Source organism: Aphelocoma coerulescens, chromosome 2 (assembly GCF_041296385.1).
Source record: "Aphelocoma coerulescens isolate FSJ_1873_10779 chromosome 2, UR_Acoe_1.0, whole genome shotgun sequence".
Taxonomy (NCBI): domain Eukaryota; kingdom Metazoa; phylum Chordata; class Aves; order Passeriformes; family Corvidae; genus Aphelocoma; species Aphelocoma coerulescens.
The window spans coordinates 111,468,846-111,490,905 of record NC_091015.1 but is presented as its reverse complement, the minus strand read 5'-3'; the positions used below and the strand labels follow the sequence as shown (position 1 = coordinate 111,490,905).

The window sequence follows — 22,060 nt, the reverse complement described above, 5'->3', positions numbered from 1 at the left end:
GCAACAAGATTTCAATTATTGTCTGATAAAGATTCATTCTTGTCAGTAAATATTTGCAGAGTTGGAAGGCACAATTTTAAACAATGCCTGGCTTACTATTAGGCTACATGTGTTTATTTTTCCCATTTGCCTTTAGTGTACTTAAGCACAGCCTCACATTAGTGCTTGAAAGTAAAGATGTTGAATTTTGTTGGAACTGGGTTTTAACTCAGGGCAATGAATGTTGCTAAAGCCTTCTACAAGAACGAATCTGAACAATGACCGAAGAATAACTGTTACAGGATCCCAATATTTAGTCCTGTATTTTTTGTGGTATTAGTTTGTATGGCCATGTGTCATGGGTTAGCATAGCTACAGAATTGATCCTCCTGCAAAGAGGTGCTTACAGCTTCCTCTATGACCTGACTGAACCTATCAACTGGCTAGTTTGAATATTGGCAACTTTTTAAGCCACTTAAGGAGCTTGACACGCCTCTGTGGTCCACATTTAAGAATGAACAAGTCCTAGGAAAGCCTCTCTTTCTTCCAGCCTTGGAACAGGTAACTGGGGGGGGTCCATGAGGCCCAGCTGGGCCAGGCTGGGCCCTGCTTGGCCCAGGCCGGGCTGGGACACAGCCATCCTGGAGCTGTGTGGCCCTGTTCCATCCACAGTTTCCCCCTCCACAGCCCTGTCACGTGCAGGCGGCGCGGCCCGGCTCCACATCCCCCCCACTCCAGTTCAGCTGAAAATTCATCTGAGGCGCTGCCCAGCAAAGCTCATAAGCGAATTCCAGCTGCGGGGCCGGGAGAGATTAACCCTTTCAGTGCTGTAAGCTTCCTCCAGAACGGATGAAGCCTGCAGACATCAATCCTCTCCCGAGTCAGAGGAAGAGGGTAAGGTGACAGAAAGTTAAGAGAGCACCAGAGAGACATCAAAGTCAGTAAAGAAGGAAGAGCGCTGAAACTCTGAGGAAGGAGAAAGAGGAGATGCTTAGAAGCTGAAATTCTGTTGTAAAGTTATGGTGATGGAGTGTATACATCAGCGTACCTGTTGTAATTTCATGAAAGCATGCGGGGGTGGAGCATTCAAATTGTACTTGTGAGCAAAAGTACCTGTGCTGGAATAAGCAAATGCTGAAGTAGCTGTAAGTTGATGAGAAGTTTGAACAGGGAGAGATGGAAGTGATGAGGATTCTTCCTCCCAGGGAAGGAGAAGACCACTGTTCCTAGAGATGAAGATGCTCCCAGAGATAGGTGAAGAGAACCTTTGGTCTGAACAGCTCATCCTTAAAATGGTACCCCATTAGCTAAAGATTGGACCCTCAAAAGCAGTTGTGGAGAAAGCTGTAAGTCAGGGGAAGGGACTCTCACATGCAAGCAGAGAACCAACACAGGCGGCTGTCTCGCTGTGATATTGAACCCATGAGAGAACTTCTTGTGGAGATGTCTCCATAGCATGAGCAAGACAGACTCCTCTCCTTCAGTGAACTGAAAAAAGGTTATTATAGAAGTGGTAACCTGACTGAAAATCTCAAGGGTTGTCTTTTTACATTGTCAGTGGGAGAAGGGAAAAAGGTGGGGGGAGGAGAAGTGTTCTAAAGGTTTAGTCTGACTTTTTTCTTTCTTTTAGGTCTGTTAATAAACTTCTTTATAGTCTTTTAAGTTTTGTGCCTGCTTTGCTTTTTCCTAATTCTTATTTCACAGAAGGTAAATAAGTAAGTAATGGATATTTTTGAGCAAACCACTACACTAATTGGTGTTTCCACCCGGTTGCAAACTGAACCCACTACACCACGTTTTGGTACTGGGGGACTACAAGGGATGCTTCTGTGAGAAGCTACCAGAAGCTTCCTCCATGTCCAGCAGAGCCAATGCCAGGCAGCTCCAACATGGATGTCCCACTGGCCAAGTGTTGGCCAATTAGAAATGGTAACACCTCTGCAATAACATATTTAAGAAGGAAAAGAAGTAATTGCGCAGATGCAATTGCAGCCAGAGAAGAGCAGGGTGAGACTATGGGAGAGGAACAACTCTGCAGACAAGGTCCTTGGAGAAGGAGGAGGAGGAGGTGGTGTCTCAGGCATAGCAGCTGAGATAACCTGGCCCATGGGGCAGTCCCTGGTGGAGCAGCTGTGCCCCTGCAGCCCATGAAGGAACACTGGAATGCAGAGATCCACCCACAGTCTATGGAGGAGACCCATGGCAGAGCAGGAGGATGCCTGAGAGAGGGCTGTGAACCCATGGAAACAGGCTTCTGGAAGGACCCATGGCAGAGCAGGAGGATGCCTGAGAGAGGGCTGTGAACCCATGGAAACAGGCTTCTGGAAGGACCCATGGCAGAGCAGGAGGATGCCTGAGAGAGGGCTGTGAACCCATGGAAACAGGCTTCTGGAAGGGACCTGTAGAATCGTGAAGAGAGGAGTCCACACTGGAGCAGGTTTCCTGGTAGTGCTTGTGACCCTGTTGGGGATCCACACTGGAGCAGCCTGTCCTTGAACAACTGTACTCAGTGGAAGACTGACCCACTTTACAGCAGTTTGTGGAGAAGTGCCTGTGGGATGGACTCATGTTGAAGAAGTTTGTGGAAAATTCTCTCCCGTGGGAGCAAACCCACATGCAGCAGGGGAAGGACTCTTCTCCCTGAGCAGTGGTGGAAAAATCCTGTGATGAACTGACCATTACCCCTATTCCCCATTTCCCTGCACTGCTGGAGGAGGGAAGGTAGAACTGGGAAGGAGGAAGGGTGGGGGAAATCTGGTTTTAAGATTTATTTTACTTCTCATAATCGTGCTCAGACTTTTAGTAATAAATTAAATTAATATCTCTAATTTGAGTCTGTTTTGTCTGTGAAAGTATTTGGTGAGTGATCTCTCCCAGCCCTTATCTCAAGTAAAGAAAATTTTCTTATATTTCCTCTCACCCACCCAGTTGCAGTGAGGACTGATAGAGTAGCTTTGGTGGGTGCCTGGTGTCCAGCCAGCATCAACCCACTACAAGTGCCCTGTTAGTAGAAACATTAACACCATTAACTGAACACACATGACCCCTGTAACATGCAGCTATAGGCCTTTTTTTGTTAGAACTGATAGAGCAACAGAACTAGAAAGTGCTAGAGAGTCAGTGTAGGAGTATAAACAGGAATATTTGAGCTTGAAATAAAAAATTCGGTGCAACTCAAACTATATAACTTTGGGACCTTTGTTGCTACCTTGGTTCTGGATCAAATACTTCTGTGGGAGAACCAGGACTGCCTCTGAGCAGAAAGCACAGTCATTTACAGTGACTTGATTACTCAAAGCAATATTCAATTCAAAGAAGCAATTCAAATATGCAATTTAAACAAAAAAACTGTACTAGTTTGAAAATAAACCAGTGAGAGGCACCAAGTCAGAATAACAATTTAATGGAAATTAAAGAAAAGGAAAAGAAAGTAAAAGAAAACACTGACAGAGCCAAGATACAACCTGAATCCCTATTAGGCAGGGTAGTGGTAGCAGTCTGGTGGAATGGTGGCTGCAATCCTCTGAAGTGGTGATCCTGTAGTAGAAGGGGTCTGCTCTTCCTCAGCAAAGTCCAGCAGTGGCTGTGTAGCTCCTGTCCTCTGGAAATCCAGTGGAGCCAGTCCCTTTGATGCTCAGAGACCCAGTTATATCCACGATGGGATGCTTGGTTCCTCCCTCTGCGTGGAGCATCTCACAGTGGGGTAATGAGTCATGAGGCCAAGTGTTGATTAGGCTCGTTAACAGAAGATAGTCTGGAGGGAGTTATCTCTGAGTCATGCAGCAGGACAATGATGGGCCATTAACAGCAAGATAGTCTGGGGGGAGGAGGCAAAGAAACACTGCCCCACCTGATTTCAACAGCTCATGAGGATGGTAATAGAATACCCCTCAACCCAGGACAAAAACAAACCAAAATAACAAAACAATGAGCCAAAAAAAACCCCAACCACATAAAAAACCAATCAAACAAGCCTGTTAACGTTCTCCACTGAATGTACAGTCACATATGGTAAAAGCCTGTTTTCTACAATGTAATTTGGAGGTTTTGGTCAAGTATCAGTTTGCATTAAACCAGTGCTTAGATTTGCAAGACTTGAGATTTCTCATCAATATCTGCTGAAACATATGCCAAAGCATATTCTTCTCTGCTTGTTCTTTTCAAGCATTCAGACTAATATTTTCTAGTTCTGTATTCCAAGCTTGAACTCATGGAAAAAATTCTCTTCCACTGAATCCTCTTACCTTTTGCTTTTCTCCACAGAGTTGTATGCCTCCTTGACTAGGTTAAAACACTGTAATTTTATAAACTGAGAACATTCTAAAATATAAAATATTTTAGTTCCTACATGACGTGTAATTATGTCACGAGGATTAAGGGAGAAAGTGAGGGCTATTAAATTCTCAGTGGTCACATCAAGTCACACTATATGTATAGCAGTATGGGGAAAGTTCATCAAAGCAGATATATCAACCACCTTTATGCAATTCAAACAGAGAAAGGTAATTTTGCAGGATCCTGCAGTACCACCGTGAAAAATTTTGGAAAACATCTTTATCTGGCACATCCTTTTCATCAGCTATTCTTTTAAAAGGGGAAAAATGCTTATAGAATTTTATATATTTTTGCTTAATTATAACTGTATTTGAATCCTTTGCTGCTAACCCCTTTTATTTTATGGCAGAAAATGCTAAAATAAAATATAAATCTGTGTTTGGAAAGTCATCAACAACTAAGCTAAATATTACCCAACAACTTATGTGTGTAAAAAAGAATATACGGGTGAAGGAGGCTTTTCCTTGCACCACCCAGTACTCTCCTATATAAAGAGTTCAGAATATGGAAACTAGAGACTGCTGGTACAGAGGTGGGGGAATTATACCTCATTTGAAATGGAATAGCATTTTTATTAATATTCTCTGTAGAACATATCATATGTTAGTAATACTTCCATTCCGCATTCTTTGTTTCCTCTTCCATCTCTACATTTTAGGCCTCCAAAAATAAAAATAGTGAAGAATCAGTGTGTAATTCTTGTTATTTAGATCAGCAATTCAAAGGTGAAAAACTAATGCTTGCTTGTGTACTACAAAATAAATCTTGTTCTTTATGTGTGAGAGTCTGCAAAAGCCTCTTCATGCTCAGTTTTTCCTACATTATGTCTGATAAAGTCATCCAGGTCTTTTTGCTTCTGTAAAAAGTAACTTATTTATATACATTGGACATGTCTTTAAGGTCTGACCTCTGTGAGATACATATAATTTGTGCTTGGGGTCTGAAAAAGGATAGGACACAGCAAAAAAAGGACTGGGAATTGGACCTGCAATGAACTCCTGGTCATATGCAGTTCTAAACAACTCTCTCTGTCTTGACAGTTCAGCCAGCTGTTGCATTTGAATTTACTCTCTTTGGGCTGTTGCATCATCCAGCTTGTATCTCATGCTCTTCTGGCATCTTATCTCTACACTCTGAAATCATCAGTCTGGAGACAGTTATTCAAATTAAACATGCAAAACATTGAGCAGGTTTGGCTTCCTCCACTGTCCATCATCCTCCAGAATTTTGTACAATACTAAGGAGAACAACTTGGACACACGTCAGTTTATGTCACCTAACCTTTGTGATTGGGTCATATCTCAGGTTCATTTTTACTTGACATTAGAGATGCTTCTATCACATTTGATGCTACAATGCTTTCAGTGTCTCCTGGTAGGAGTTAAATATTATTTTCCTAGTGGCATCCATGACAGCTGAGATTATTCTCCAAGTATTTATGTTATTGTGTCTTTATCATGTAGCAGATTTTTGCCTTGGTGATAATATCCTTCCTAATATTAATTCATTATTATTCTTTTCCAATTAAAATTACATAAATTAGCAAGTATGTTATAATCTAGCATAGGTAGTACTCATCTGATATTTCAGATGCCAACTTTTTGTCTGACTTCCAAGATTACTGGTAAGAAGCATTTGCAAGAAGCATGTTCACACTTCCAATTAGTGTTTATACCACAGAGAGCTTGATATACTATTGATCTCTCTTAGCATGGTTGCCAAAAATTTCTCCACTAGTGCAATATCCTGTAATTGCAGATATACAGATGAGAAAAAGAAAAAAGGTTCCCATTAGAGGGGAATTAAATTTATATGATATTTTAGAGTTGCTAAGAATATTGAATAACATATTCATGTGGAAATAAGTTGATACTGAAGTCTCTGTGAAAGGTCCACTTACAGACAATATTCTTATCACCTGCATACTCAAAGTCTAGACATCATCTGTTTTCCTCCCTTTGGCAGTGGGATAAATCTTCCCCAGGCTTCACTCAGCCATACCCAAATATTAGGATATTTCTCTTCACTGTGGCAGAATTACTCACTTTTTCAGGAGTGCAAAATACTAGGTCTCTGATGGGGTAAAAAAACCCACTGTAGTGAGTAAAACTGAACACACATCTGCATTCCTGGCTGGGCTACCTTGACCAAAGAGCATGGGCATATGCCATGATATTATCCCTGGAACAAAAAATGCTTAATTTAAAAATAGGACCCCAAATCTCTATAATACTGGCTACAAAAGTGATCTTAATTTGGGTACATTATGGGCACAACATTTCTTAAGTTGTAGGTGATTTTTGAAGATGTGGAAGAAATAATTTTTTCCTAGTGATTAACTCCATTTTTGATGATAGATACCAAATTGAAGCTACCACTTGATTTGGAAAAGAAAAAAACACTCAAATAAAATCTTTAAACTTTACAGAGTACGGAGGAAAACAACAAAATAAACAAAACCTATATTTTCCTTCACTCTTAACGAAAATAAATGTGTGATTTGGTAAAAATCATGAAAATTATATGACCAAATCACCAAAAGTTCCTTTTTATATCATTACTGCAATGTTTCAAGATAGTTGTAGTTTACATAGCCCATGTTCACCTGCAGGGTCCAGCTTCCCATATATATTGCTATTTCTAGAAAACACCACTCCTAGTAAAAAACTGAGGTAAGGGTAGAGATTTGCATCACTGTTTACCAAAAAGGATAGCAAGCAAGGAAGAAAAAATAAACAGGAACAGAAATCATTAGTTTAAAAATTTACTTCAGACAAAAATTCATTTTCCATCAAAAAATCAGACTGGAATGAAAACTCAAACCTTGTTTTATACATGCTCCCAAATCTAAGGCTGGTTCACAATGCAAAATGCAACCCCAAAACCTCACTGTTAGTGTCCTTTTCAACATTAGCTTTTTTTTTTTTTTGTGAACCTATTCACAGTGTAAATTGCTAATAATTTTCTGTGACGATCACCACCTGCACTGATGTGTTTTTATTATTTATCATGGATGAGATCTTGTAATATTTTTCAATTTGACTGAAACAAAAATCTGTTGAATGACCTAAAAGCTAGTCTCAGACAAACAAGAGTTTTAGGGAGTAAGTTATAAAAATCCCACCACAGGTCAGTAAAGTGTGGCTTCAGAAATTAGGAGATCAGCCTCCAATGGCCTTCCATGAAAGGTCAGTTAGAGTCATGTGACTTTTTTTTTCTAAATCCTTGGACCTAAATTCCATCCTGAACATACAATCTACGTCAATGGGGAGTATTTTCTTACTCAGCTCCAGCTGTATCCATTGTCTTGACATATGTGTTCATAAGTTGATTCATTTACCTGTTCTTTTCATACAGTCTTTGCTATCTTCCTCTATTTCATCTCTGCTTTATATCTCTTGCTATAAATAAAATTCTGGTTTTGTAGCTTATCCTTCAAGTGTAACACCTCTGGTCCTCCTCTGATGAAGTGTCTGCTGTCAAAATGAGTCGAGGGCATACAGTTCTTCACAGCATCAGTCTGTATCTTAACTCTCAAAGGCATTGCATTTCCCAGAAGTCTCTGCACCCTATTTTTGTAACAGACTTTGTACTGACCAGGCATCATTAGCAGTAGCAGACGTTGACACTGACATGTCCAAGTTAGTCTTCCTGACATTTCAGTGGCATTTTTCCTTAAGGATGATATTTGCTTTCCTATGTTGTCTTAGCAGCCGGCCCCTCCCACCAAGTCCTATAGATCATGATCAAGACAATGCCTTGGTCATCCCCACATCTGTTCTGCCCTCTTTCATTCCTATATATGGTGCATTTGCTGTCATTTTTGATAAAAAGCTTTGAAATTGGCAGAGCATTCTGACCTTTATGTCTGGCAGAAAATTATTTTAATTAACAGTTTTCTAACAATTAGTCACATACATTTTAAATCTCTTACAGTATAGTATGAGTACCTGGGGGTACTCTAAGGAAATTCGTAAACTTTAGAATTGGATTCAGATTGGGTGGGGGAGAGGAAAAAGTCAGTAACAATAAAACAATTTTTGTATATTTTTCTGTCCCTTACAGAACTAAATAACCTTTAATTCAGTGGCTCTCAATGCTTGCAAATGCTTGGCATTCAGCTCCAGTAGCTGCACTTTCACAGGACAGTGTTACTATACACAAGCTTTTCCCTACATTTATATTTGGAGAGCTCCGCTGAATTGAAGGAGGTCATGCAAAGGAATAAAGCAGTACAGACTTGGTGTAATGCCATTATGAGGGACAATCTATACCTGTTTTCCATTTAGTCATTGGCAATACTTCACAATAGCTTTACTAAGCTAATGCCTACTGTTTTTCAGTGCATTATGTGTAGCAGTAGGAAGCATTAACAGAAAGACTCCCTTAGACTGAGCTCATGAATTTGAACAGTAGGAAATGATTCCTCCTACTAGTTTTATACCAGCACTGCAATTTCTACTGCATGTTTCAATAGGTCCTAAATCATAAAAAGGACTTCAAGACCTGGCTGTGCATTTCATATAAAAATGTCAGCATTAAAAGAAACATGGATAACTAAGTCTCTCATTCAAAGAATGGTTTAATCATAGAGATATAGGATTACTCTTTAGCTCTCTCTTTGACATAAAAAAAATTTTAGACAGAAATGTTTTTGTTTGATAGAAGAGCTCCATTATATTAAGACTCTGTGTCTCAATACATAGGAGATATAAATTCAAATCCTTCATAGATAGGTGGGGTTTGAACTCTCAGGTACTGAATACCATGTTAATATTCAAATCACTTCATAAAATCCAGAGCATAACACATTAGTTTTGGAAGTATCTTCTAGCCAAAATCTCTTCCTCCAACATTTCTATAAAAAAGGCTAGTTTCATCTGTATCTTTCCAAACAGTCTTTTGCAACTGCTATGTATTAGTGTGATCCGAGAATACTCATTAGACTGAGATCCTTAGGGGCCCCTGTGGAAAAGGTGTAAGCTCCTGACTAAGCTCAAAAGTTGTCTAAGTGCTACACTTCTAAGGTAGGGGAGAGTTCTGAGACATGCAGAAAGGCAAGATTAGGCAAAGGAAAAGCTTTTATCAAGCAATGATGCCTCAAGGCACCTTAAGAATAAGGGAGACAATGTTGAACACAGAGGTTTTGGATTACAGTACTGAAATGATGTGATTTGAATTCTGATTTGTATTGATTAAACCCTAGTTTCAGATAATCTTAGTTTCAGCCAAAACATGGCTCTATTTACTCAACTTTTTAATTTTCTTTTTTTTTTCCTGCAGAAAATGTATTTTGGGATCTTCCCACAGGAGTCATAGATTTCATCCATTTTTAATTGAAAGTCTTTTTTTTGTGGCTTTTGGTTTTGTTTTTGTTTTGGGTGGGACGTTTTTGTTTTTGTGGGTTTTGTTAGTTTAGTTCAGCTTGTTAGTTAAGAGACAGAAGGAGCATGGAGCAAAGTCAAAGACAAACTACATTATTGTCTGTTGTGTACTGGCAGTACACCAAGGAAGAGTAATTAAATAAACAGTCCTGGAGTCCAGCAACAGTGAGCACCTTAGGCAACCACTTCCAAGGGTGAACTACAGCTCCTAGGGAGGCCAAGTCTAGAATAGTGTTATATTATATGACTAAATACAAACATGAAAATGGATGCCCTTGTGAAGGGAAAGGAGAAAGAAAAAGCAGAATAAAATTCTTGATTTAACCTTCAGCATGTTTATTTCTAGTGATGGATGCTAGAGGAAAAAGTACTGTAACATAAGTTGTGAAAAAGAACTAGAGACAGGGCTAAAAATATCATTCAGGTTACCTTTTTCCTTCGGTTTTCCTGTCTTTGTCCCCTTTGTCCTCCTTATGGTTTCAGAAAAACAGGTTATTTTCTTTATTAAGCAGATAATCCAGCCCATGCAAAAAGATTTTTAAGTTACATTAATAAATTTGTGCTTATAAGCAAGGGCAATACAGTCCCATGATGAATTAAAGGGCATTTGTACATCCTGAGATGATGGTCTGCTTCCACTTTGGTCATATGTTAGTACCTCTAATGTAAGGTTACTTAGTGCTGAGGCTACAGGTATTGAGCAACACTTGTTAATATTTTCTGAACCCTGTGCCATAATTTTCAAACAATTAAGAAAGAAGATACATGAAAGCTGCAGCACTGCATCAGAAATAAATAGCAAAAGTGACACACAGAGCAAAGACCTGTTCTTTCTGAATGTTCAGGTTTCTGTGCCTCATTTTGTGTCCATTGCTGTACATTTATCTATTTTGTCCTCCCTTTCTTTCTAGTATCCAGCACATAAGCAGCATTTCACCACATAAAGCAAATAAAGAGTGTTTGTCAGGATTTAATTTTCGGTAAATAAATTTCCACTTCTTAGTTCCCTCCAAAATTCTTCAGCTTTTACTTTGCTTTTTCATAGGCATGTAAGAGTTTAAGCTTGGATGCAGAACACCTCATATTGTCACAAATTTATCAGTAGTTTCATTTTGATCAGATTCTCATAGGACTTGGGTAAAAGAGATAAAAAAGACAGAGGGGAGTAAAAGAGAGGGAATTAAATTGTTCTAGTGTCAGGTGGGCTGAGGCAGCAAGGTGCAGTCAGCAGCACCTGAAGTTGGTAAAGTCAAGAAACTGTAAAAGGAATTGCATATGGAGGACATTTTTCTTTTGACAGCAAATTGCAGGCAGGAGTCTTTTGGAGCAAAAGCTTTTGGGAATTTGGGAAATTTTTTTGGCTTTGGTTTTGGTTTTGTTTTGTTTGGTTTTTTGCTTGCAGTGAAAGTGCTTTTAAATCCTTGACTGCTGGATGTGAGGGAGATGAAGAAGCAGACTCTTGGTTTATAATACTCTATATGAACGAGGGTCTAAGACATTCATAGTCAAAATCCTATTTACCTTTTCCTTTAGCTAGGGTGTAATTCATATTCCTCTGCCTTCATTTGAAGGAAAGGAATTTTCAAAGAATAGACCAAATTTAAAAAAAATCATAGAATACATGTTAAGATACTTATCATTTCCCATGATCAAAGTTGTCAAGTGGTTTCTTCTTTCTGTTAGTTTGTGGGTTTTTTAAATTTTTTCCCCAGTATTGTAATCTTGATGGAAATGGCATATACAATTAATAGTGCACAAAAATAGACTTTAGGCAAAAAGCCACACAATTAATGGAAACCAGACTCAAGGATGTGTGGCTGTGACAGCAATAACATAAAAAAATACAAGCACGGCAGAAATTCACTTCCCAGGTATTTGACTTTAACCCTGTGCAAAGCTACAGTTGAGGATAAAATCAAACGTGTTATTTGCTATATTTCCTTTTTTATGAAAAATAATAATAGGTATAGACTGTATTAATCTGAGGCAGAACAAAATGCAATTTTAACTGAAACTTTACTAACAGGGTTAAGAGTTAACATACTTGGATTTGAGCTGATTCTTGTTGTCTAAAGTGAAAACAAAACTTTCTAAACTGCTGTAATTAACACATAGTAATAGAGAAATGAAAGAGTCATGTTTAAAAATCCAAAATAAATAAGCATATGCTATGTAATTTGGGTAGCAGGGATCTAGATATAAATTTTGATTACTCCATTTTGTCCAAAATCTGAGTGAGATTTAAGTCTGCATTCCCTTTTCCTCTCCTCCAGCAGAAAGCAATACTTGGAGAGTGACACAGGCAGAGACGCTATGCACTTAAAACAAGAACATTTGGATTGCTCAGGAGGAGTGCTGCAGTACAGGCCAAAAGATAAATTGACACCTGAGTACAGAAGTGCAGCCCGGAGACGAGGAAGTGGATTCAAGCATGAGGTTCTGAGTAGCAATTATGTGAGATCCACTACTGAAAACTCATGTGTGCCCATGAGTCAGAGATGCCAGATTGGACTCTGTGTATCAAATGCTATCAACTTCTTTTAAGAGGAGGCTTTATCAGGAAAAATTTAAAAAAAGATAAATATTTTAGTCTTTTTTCTTTCTTAGACTAATTAGAATATTTAATTCTTTGTCAAGAGATGCATTCCGAAGGAGTTCAGGTGATGCCATTTTGAAAACTTGCTTAAGAAACCATTCTAGATTTATCCCATGCACAGGTGTGATACTTTCTGTTTCTTATGTCAAGTCTATGGGATATTGAGTCTGACTTAGTATCAGCTTCTTTATAGGATCAGTATTTCTCCTCCCAAACAGGCTGTGGGACTGTGAATTTTGATACACATATACTCACTACTATGCATAGCCTTGCTGTTGTGATAAAAAAACTTCTGCAGATTGTTGTATGTGACATTGGACTCTACACCATGGTATTTTTAGCTAGAGGAGCTCTAAACTGTTCGTGTCCCTGTGTTTGTTGCATAGAATATAAATAATTTTTTCTCTGGTATAGCAAATATTTCATGTAGGTAATGAAATACCTGCAGTTGGTTTGTTACTGCTTAAATTAACAGAAGATGGATAGTCTCCTTCAACTGTGTCAAAAAGATTCCTTCCTGAAATAATTGAAACCATTCTTCTAGGAAAAGTGCCTGCTACCCTTGGTTTACTGCTGAATTCTTTGCAATAGAATAGCAGAAACTATCTGGTAGTGTAAGGCCATTTTTGCTCCTAGGGGGTAATTTAAAAAAAATCTGTTATTAGAAAACAGATTTTTAAATAAAATAACCTCAGTTTCTTATAAAATGAACAGACTGCCATATTAGTTTTGCTTTTACTTTCAAAAGGACAATGTGCTTTAAATAATTGTTACGATTTAAAAGTGTTAATAGCTTAACAACATTCCCAGACTCTGAGAAACCAAATTAAATACTGGTTTAGTATAATTTAAATAAAATTAGTTGCATTTTATGCAACTTCTGATCTTTTTTTATCTTATCAAAATATTGAGATTAAGGATTGTATACATAGACTTCCTGCAGACATTACTGGAAGAGAGTGCTCAATCACAAGTCCAAAAAAAAAATATTCTTTGCAAATGTATTTTCACAAAAATAAACAAGAAAGAAGAAGTAGTCATGCAAATAATGGCAGAATTTAAATTTAATATCAGGTGTAACAATAGCAGATCCAAAAATAGTATGGTTGAATTTTTGTAATTTTCAAGTAGAGATCTTATATTTCTTTCTCTTTTTTGTATATAATTCACATAAAATTTATCTTTATAGATCTGACTTTGTATTTATTCATGAGTATTATGCTAAGTACTACATTTAGGTTTCCTTTGGATTTTCACTTACATACTCTGACTAGATATATTTGAAATAAAGTTGTTAGATAAATGAATAAGCACAAGCATGTCTTACTTAAGAAACGAATTATACTTTTGTACTTGAATTTGAAGAAAGCAAGGAAAAAAAATACAGCTATTAGAAATCTTCTTCATTGGAACAGGAGTTCTCCTAGGGGAAGAAAAAACATTTGGATATGTAGCTATTTTTGTAGAGTACAGAAGTTGCATTAAATTAGTTAGGAATTTAAGGAGAATGAAGTATGTGAGCGCTTTGTTTAAAATTCTTCATCCTTTAAATGAGTGCTTTGAAGCTATTAGCTTACATCTTTATGATTTATTGAAAGTGAAGGCTACTCCTTAATATCCACAAGTCAAAATAATAATGATAAATAGTAATGAAAAGAAGTTAATAACACCACACCGTTGAGTTTTCTTTTTTTAATAACCTTCCATTCTTATACTCCTTTTTCACTTACAGACAGCTGAAGAATCATCTTCACTATAATTTATTTCAAAATTAGTGTTCATGAAAAAGTTGACCACTCTGTGCTTCCACTACCTAAAGCTTTATGAATTCTGTTCAAGTTCTTAACTGAAATTTGGAGATAAACTTTCTCTGCGTACTTTTAAAGTTGAATGTAAAGCATGAGATTTGTAAAATCTGATATCACATTCTAAGTGTACTATCAGCACTGATCAATGTCAGTTGGAAGAAAGAAGCTCATAGGACTTTAATGGCTCATTTGAAACAAACAAATAAACCCCCACATTATAGATAAAATTCTAATAGATAGCAGCAATTGTTTTTCAGTGTGGTTCAGAAACTGTTCTCTTAGTAAATTGTTGACAGAACATCTTTAGCTCTTAGGTCACCTATACTTAAAAGGATAGAAGGCTTTGTTAGCACTCTTTCTTAATCAAGGCTATGAATTTGTATCAGAGTAGAGTTTTCTGTTGAAAACATCTGGAGATTGCAATGATTTAAGGAGGAGGATTCTTGCTTAAGTTTGAAAAGCTGTGCTATTTCACATAATTAGTACTCTGATCTGGCTGAGTAATTACTGTCTAAGTATTGGTCTGTGCATCCATTCTCATGCTTTCAGTAAATGTTTTAAGGAAAATACTAAGCCATTAATCTGCCTTCTTCTCTTACTTAGTCTAGCTCTTTCAGCTGCATGTTGTTAGACCCCCCAGAACTGTGCTAAGCCCCCAGCAATTATGTGGAATTTAATTCAAAGCAGTATGGTAAAATTAGGGGTTTTTCTACTAAAAAGCAAACTCACAAGAACAGTAGTATTCTATTTTTAGCTGCTGCCCTTAAATTTTCTGACTACCTGACATTGCCTGAAACTCTCCAAGTTCTATTGCTAAAGAGCAGTCATACTAAGTTGCCTGCAGTAATCTCCCAACTTTCTGCAATCATATAATTGTCTTCTGAGTACTTTCCAAGCAGTGTTCAAAACTGACTATCGATTCATGCTAAGGGTGAACAGCACATGTACTGTTAAACTTGTCTTTTCTGAATATTGGAACCAATATTCAGTATTAACCCCTACTTGGAAGTGGAGCAGAACCCACTGTGCCTCCAATAAAACCTACTGTGTTTTCGTGCATGACACGATTTTCAGGTCAACTCAAGCTGTTTAAAGCTTTACAATCCTTAATAACCCTAACCATCGAACTTTTCTCTGTGTATTCTGAATCAGCAAGGGCTTCAAGATTGTTTTTGCAACTGAAGTTCTCCAAGGCACTTTAGGGGAGTACAAAATCAGATTTCTGCTGAATGCCAGTAAGTTCTCAGTACTTAACTCTCTTGTACTCCTTGAAAAATCCCATCTTAAATACCTTCCTTTAAAAAAAGAAAAAAACAGTGCATCAATTATACTTTCAAGTCCTACTTGATATCTGTGGGAAAGAAAAAGGCATTTATTTTAAGTGGATTCTGTAGGGATTGATACTCTGGTCGTTAACCGTCAATATTAGAGATGAGATTTTTCACATGAAGATGCACTAGCATCTGAAGAGAGCAGTTATGGAATAAACTACCCAGAAGAAATACCCTAGCTTTTCTCCACAGCTAGAAGTTCTCTTACACTTTCTGACATGAAAAATTGTTCTCAAAATTTGAAAGAAAGGCAATTTTTTTCTGAAAAAAGTCCTGGGTTGTTAGTTGTCCAGTGTCTTGGGGTGACTTTATGATGTGTATCCCATATCGCTGCCCTATGCCCAGAAATTAATTCTTGTGCCTTTCTATGTTTTAAACTGAGCCTGAGAGGGGGAAGGAAAAACTGAGCAAAATTTTTCAAAGCAGTTTGCAGCTTGTTCAAGGTCACACAGAGATAGCATTTTTCCCCAGCTGCGGCAGGGGAGCGAGGAAGCACCCGGCTTGCGGTTTCCCAGTCAGCTTTTGGCCAGTTTTTTCAGCTTCTTTTTCTCCGGCGTGAGACTGAGAGTTGAATTTTTTCCTTCCCTGGAATTTCAGATTTTCTCTCTTTTCTACTGGACTGCTTCAATATTAGAACACATCACGAGGACTTTCCACTGAGTGCACAGGACCTGGCCCTGGGCCAAGCCCCAGCTCCGAGGAGACCAAAGGGAGGACTCGAACACTTTACCAGGTTTTGTCTCCACAGTGAGAGATTTTATTATTTAGCATTATTATCCTTTTTCCGCGTGTTTGTTAAATAAATAGTTTTTTATCTCCTTCACTTTCCTTCGAGGAAAATGTATTTTTCCCGAACCTGGTGGGGGAGGGATGGTGGTGACCTGCCTTCTCTCAGAAAATGTATTTCTAAATTTGGCCAAACAGAACATCCAGTTATCTTTTTTTTTTTTTTTTTTTTTTTTAAATCTGTATATATTCCCACCTTTTGAGTCATTTTCAGATCTTGGTCTCAGTGGTATTGTGTGGCAATTAGTGAATTAAATCACTTCATCTTAGGCAGAACCACCATCACCAGAGTTACTAAGTACATTAATGAACACGTTTTGACAAGATACACAGAAGGCCTCTGTGACATACCCAAGCAGAATCTCTTTGTTTCACGTAGAGGACTGGGGCACACAGATCCTCACTGGTCTAACAGAAATTAATGGAAATTATACACCTAAGCACCTTTGAGGATCTGCAACAAAGAGATTAAATGACTTGCTCAAGGTCGTTGCTCAAGGAGTTTTTCAGTGGAAAAGTAGTTCCCTAAATCCACAAGTGTTTTTTTTAAACTTTATCTCCAGGCTATATTCTCCTTTAGTTTTTGGACTGAGGAGGTGGAATTAGCAGAATACTTTAGGTAATATTCTGCTGAAAGCTGCTGAAATATTATCATGGTTCTTTACACCACTCCTTTATATAAGGACCAAAGAGGACAGAACTCAAAAAACATGCAGTTGTTACACCGAATTCTCTATCTTGTGGATGTCTGTTTGAAGAAGCTAACACTGCCTTTTTTGTCTGTATGTCAGTCAGGAACCTCAGGGGAAAAATAAGGAAAAAGACATGTCAAATCAAGCTGAATGCTCAAGGTGGAGAAGTGGTTCAGAATTAAGATCTATAGTCCCTGAAACTCCATCTCATAAAAGTGAAAAAATACAAGCATGCATCAGCTATAGCATGTACTAACTGCATGGAATTTACTTACAGTAAGAAATCAACTATAGCTTTTCTTTCAAGCAGCCAGAGGAGAGCAACGATGACAAACCATTCAGTCTTTAAAGGGGAGAATTTGAGATGACATTTTTCAAGTTTAAAACTAGGCACTGATAGTGTACTGACATTCAGTGAAAAATGGATTTCTCCCATTTTAAGAAGTTGTCTTTCTACAAGCTCTGTTGCAAAACTCCATTCTGGAGGCTTGATTAAGGCCTGAATGACAGATTAAGAATATGGAATGGGAGCCTTTGCAGAGGTGTTCTCTGAAGCAAATAAATTGTTCCTCCATTTTTATTTACCTTTTCCTATTTCCCTATTTCCTTTATCAATCTACCCCATAGATGCTCTCAACATTCATGGAATTTATCTCCCCAAGCCTCAATAAAATCTTCTGTAATTTTTATCCTTGTGATGCTTAGATGAAAACTGAGCTCCTGAGGGACTGTGTACCACATTACTCAGGCATTGTGAGCTGAACTATAAACAGCACCCGTAGCCTCATCCTGAATCCCCATTTTTGTGCACTAACATCAGCAACATCTTTGCTTTCTAGAGCAACTTCTAAATTATTTGATTTTTTTGTGTTCAAAGGGAGTCTTGATTTATGGATGTGCTTTCTGGCCCTCTGTAGCAAGAAAGGGAAAGTCATTCAAATAATGGAGGACTGTTGACAGGCTGGATGTCTGAACTATCAAATTTAAGCAGAAAACTCAGATATTAAACAGAGTAAGAGCCAAGATACCCTCCATGAATCTCCAGGGACACAAGGGGAGAGCTGAAGGATCTTGCTTTTAGTAATGCTTTTAAGGAGTGTTGTATCTGTACTCAGCCATAACATTTTTTATATAGTTTGTTCCTTGCAGCCAACTTGCAATTATTCTAATAACTACTTTTTTTTTTTTCCTGCATGTTTTGCCATGCTATGAAGTATTAACCATTTTGATGGCTTGGATTAAAAAAATAAAACAAAGAATATATGGCCTTGTACCAAAGAGCTAAATATAATTGCCTCATAGTACTTTTACAGGGCTTTAAACTCTGAACTAAATGTTGAATGTTTCTTAAGTGCCTTCATCAATCCTTACAGAAACCTTGATTTTGTCATGAAACGATTTTTTAACCATTTAGGTAAAAAAAAAAACCAAGTCCTTATAATATCCCACTCTTACAGAACAATTGTAAGAGATTGCAGAACACTCTACAAAGGAATTTAGTACTCATTTTAGAGCAAGGAAGATAAGGTGCTGAGCAGCAAAAAGACATCAGAGACAGGTTTATGAAAGATAAATCATCTGGGGATTTCTGTGGGGGTTTTAATTACTGCAATTTTAGTTTATTTTCTGTATTATCATGATAGGTATAGTTATGAAGGTAACTTTTAAAGTAATTTTGCAGGCTCATAACACATGCAAAAGGACTGTGACAACTAAAGCATAAATTAACTTTGTATTTAATTGAGGTGGATTGTATCATAACTGCAGCTCAGATAATGGTTCCCAGACTCATTGTTTTGGTTGGGCAGATGTTGGCATATAAATGTTCAGCTTTGAGTAAAGAAGACTGACAGTACAATTTTACATAGTATAAGCTTATGCATGCTTTCTTATTTAAGAAAAGAAGTATTTTTAGTTGATATAAATTTGTTTCAAATTATATTCAAAGCATGTAAAGAGGTAAAGCAAGTGAAGAAATATCTAAAATCATTCTCTTGTAGAAAATCACAACTCTACACACACAATTTAAAGAGTTCACTTCTCTTTATACGCTTACATGTCATCTAGTCCATTGAATAAGCAGAACTACAGCAATTTTTCAGAGACTTTAGAAGCTGTTCCATCACTCAACCTCAAATAATGAAAGTAACTTACTGAAAGGGCACTGGTCTTCTTCAGCTGCATCCTTCATCTTCATATCCATCATCATACCTCACACAGCTCATCCATGACATTCCTGAGAACAGTTCTTTATTAGAAACAGAGCTTCTGGAATCTCTTGCTGTGAGAGTATTTCTTTCTCCATGGTGGTGCTGTGACAATCTACTGCAGAGCTGTTCCTGATTAAGAAATGTTCCTCCTCATTAGAAAAAAAACAGAACAATAATTGTGCAGCATTTGTTTTAGAGAGGTAAACCACCTACCTTAGCAGACAATGCATAAATGCCAGTATTCCTATAGATCACCTGAATCCCGTGCTTTGTTCTCATCTGTACTGGTGAAGTCTATGGGATTTTCCCAGCTGGTATTTCTGAGCATTGGTTCCCTAAATTGTTTTTCCATTTTCCATGGCAGAGCCTTTTTATCATAAACCAGAAAAATTCAGACTTGAAAAAATACATAATTAAGAACTAGCAATGTGTTATTAGAATATTTTTTTCTTGTGACAGAGTCTTTAGAGTGTTCTGCATGAGATATATGTTACATAAAAATAACTTAAAAACCAGCAAAAATCCCGAAACAACCCCAACAAAGAAAACCCCAAACGAATTAAAATCCCCAACCAATAAATACAAAGGGTACTTACAGAAACCTCAGACCGGAGGGATCTGTAGTTATGCAATGTGGTAAGAATTTAGAAAACGTAACAGAAATCATTGAAAAAGGTTGCATATCTTTAAACATATTATTATAAAAAACCTGCTGAGGAATATCGGTTGTCAGTTAGCAAGCTTACTGATGGCCTTTAAATTATCTTCTTTATAACGTAATTACCCAGGTAATTTATCAAGAAGTAAGTTTCCTTTGAAAGGACAGATCTATATTTTAAGCTGCAATTGCAAAAGAATGTACTTCTGTTGCTGGATGCCAATAACAGAATCATCTGAAGTTATAGTATATTATGTTATTGATATTATTGCTGAAAAATTTCAGAGTAGTTATCTGTCAGGTTTCTGCGTGCTAGCTCAAAGAGAGCCCGGAGGTCGAGCCACAACCCAACTGCAGTAGGGCAGGCACAGGCACACCCAAAGGCGCGGGCAGACGAGGGTGCGCTCCTCACCCGAGGGGGCCCTCCCTGAACAGGGTGTGGAGGCACCCAGGCAGAGGCAAAGAAGGGAGAGAGAGGGGCCTCTTCTTTCTATGCAGAAGGTTTATTGAGGTGAGACAATGGAGGGAGGAAATGGAGAGCCAAGGATCTGACAAGGCTCCAGGGATTTTATAGTGGGGATAGGAAAGGCGGGGATAAGGGATACAGCAAATGGGATACTTGACAGGAGGCAGGGTTGAGTGCAAGGGAGCCAATGGAAATAACACAAAGGAGGGATTTAGGGAAAGAACCAATGGGGCATCGAGGAACAAAGAACTTTCTAGAACTGATACATATTAAACTTGGGAAATGAATATACACAACCTCATACATAAAGCAAGGAGGGAAAAACATTAACAAATCAGGGGAAAACATGCAAACAGCAGAACAAGGGACTCATGGGTTCTCACAATGACTGAAAGTTACATGCTAAACTTGGGTTGCTGACCACCACAGCTGGTTGTCTGAGTTCTCCTCAGAAGACAGAGCAGCTGGAGCCACCTGCACCGCCATAGTTACCAGTATTTAATAACACCAGGCATGGTTTAGCATAGCTTTTCATATTGACTAAAAATAATTACTTGTTGTTTTCATACTCTGTGATCTTGAAGTCAGCAAACAGTTGCACTTTATCTTCTTTTCCAATTAGAACTGTACGTTTTTCTAGATTTAATAGCAAATTAATGTTAATGTGCAAGACTCAAACAGAATTGTTAGGATTGTGTCTGCTTTTTGGCCCTTTTTCAGGTCCTTGTCTCAAAATCTAGCTATGAGCACCAGCTGCAGCTTCAGAGATTGAGGGAAGGAGGTGAGAAGGTTTACCTGGTGCCAAACTAGGCAATTGTGTTAATCTGGAAATAAACCAAAATTGACTACTTTCCTGAGGAACTCCTGCTGGACTTTGATCTTTATGGGGCTATAATTGAAAACAAATCTACTCCATGAAAGATTTATTTCTCATCTGGGAGGTAATAAATTATACACGTTATCTGAACTTTTTCAGATCTGTTTCCTACTGACCGTAATTGGAACTTTTCAGGTCCTTTACCCACTACTGCTCACCCCAGCCAATGTGCTCAATGCCCCTAATACCAAATGTAGCAAAGTCTTCCTCTGATTAACTGAGACCTTATGTCTTTAGTCACCAGCCTCAACACAACACTGGTTTTTCAATAAGATTCCACTACCCCAAGAGCAGTGCAAGAATTCTGGGCCCAAAAATCTCAGGGGTGGAAGGACTGGATAAAAATTAAATAAAATTATACCCAAATTGGCACAGATAGTAATTGGCAGATCAATAATCCCTTTCTGTAGTGCTCTCATCCAGTATTTTTGAGGGGAATAGTAAAAAGTCCTTTCCCCAAAGCTATGGAGAAACAGAGTTATTTCTAACCAGCTTTATTTCAGAAGGTCAAGGTTGCTCTATCCAAACCAAGGGATTTGAATGCTACTCAGAACTGATAGTTTCCTTCCATGTGCCCTACAGAGGATGGATACAGGATAACTTAAGTCTTGAGGAGCTTAATGGGAAGGTGAGGGGAATTAAGAGAACAGGCAAAAGTCCTGTAGAAAATGCTGATGTTTGACAGTGTCATTCAGTGAGTGATCTAACAACTCTCAACTACAAAGTCAGAATACTTAAATTCTTTAAAACTTACATCAATGTCTCTTTATGCTTATTTATGGCTCTTATCATCACAATGATAGAAGCATTTACCAATTGGAAAACGTAAAAATTTGAGAACAAAAAATAACTCTTTCATAAATAAAAAAACCCCACTGTTTAATGAGAAACAAAGGGGACTAAATACCTGAAAAATGGTTATTTACTCTATGAAAAAT

At 37.9% G+C, this 22,060-nt stretch overlaps 1 long non-coding RNA gene across 1 annotated transcript; it reads right to left on the bottom strand.

Annotated features, from left to right (window-relative positions):
• Positions 1–13,340: 13,340 nt before the first annotated feature.
• LOC138105869 (uncharacterized) lies at positions 13,341–20,298 on the bottom strand. The gene is made up of 5 exons (XR_011148752.1): positions 20,192–20,298; positions 19,718–19,739; positions 19,335–19,488; positions 19,066–19,250; positions 13,341–13,717 (listed from the first exon to the last, which is right to left on the bottom strand). It is a non-coding gene; the product is annotated as an uncharacterized lncRNA (long non-coding RNA).
• Between the last annotated feature and the right edge of the window lie 1,762 nt (positions 20,299–22,060).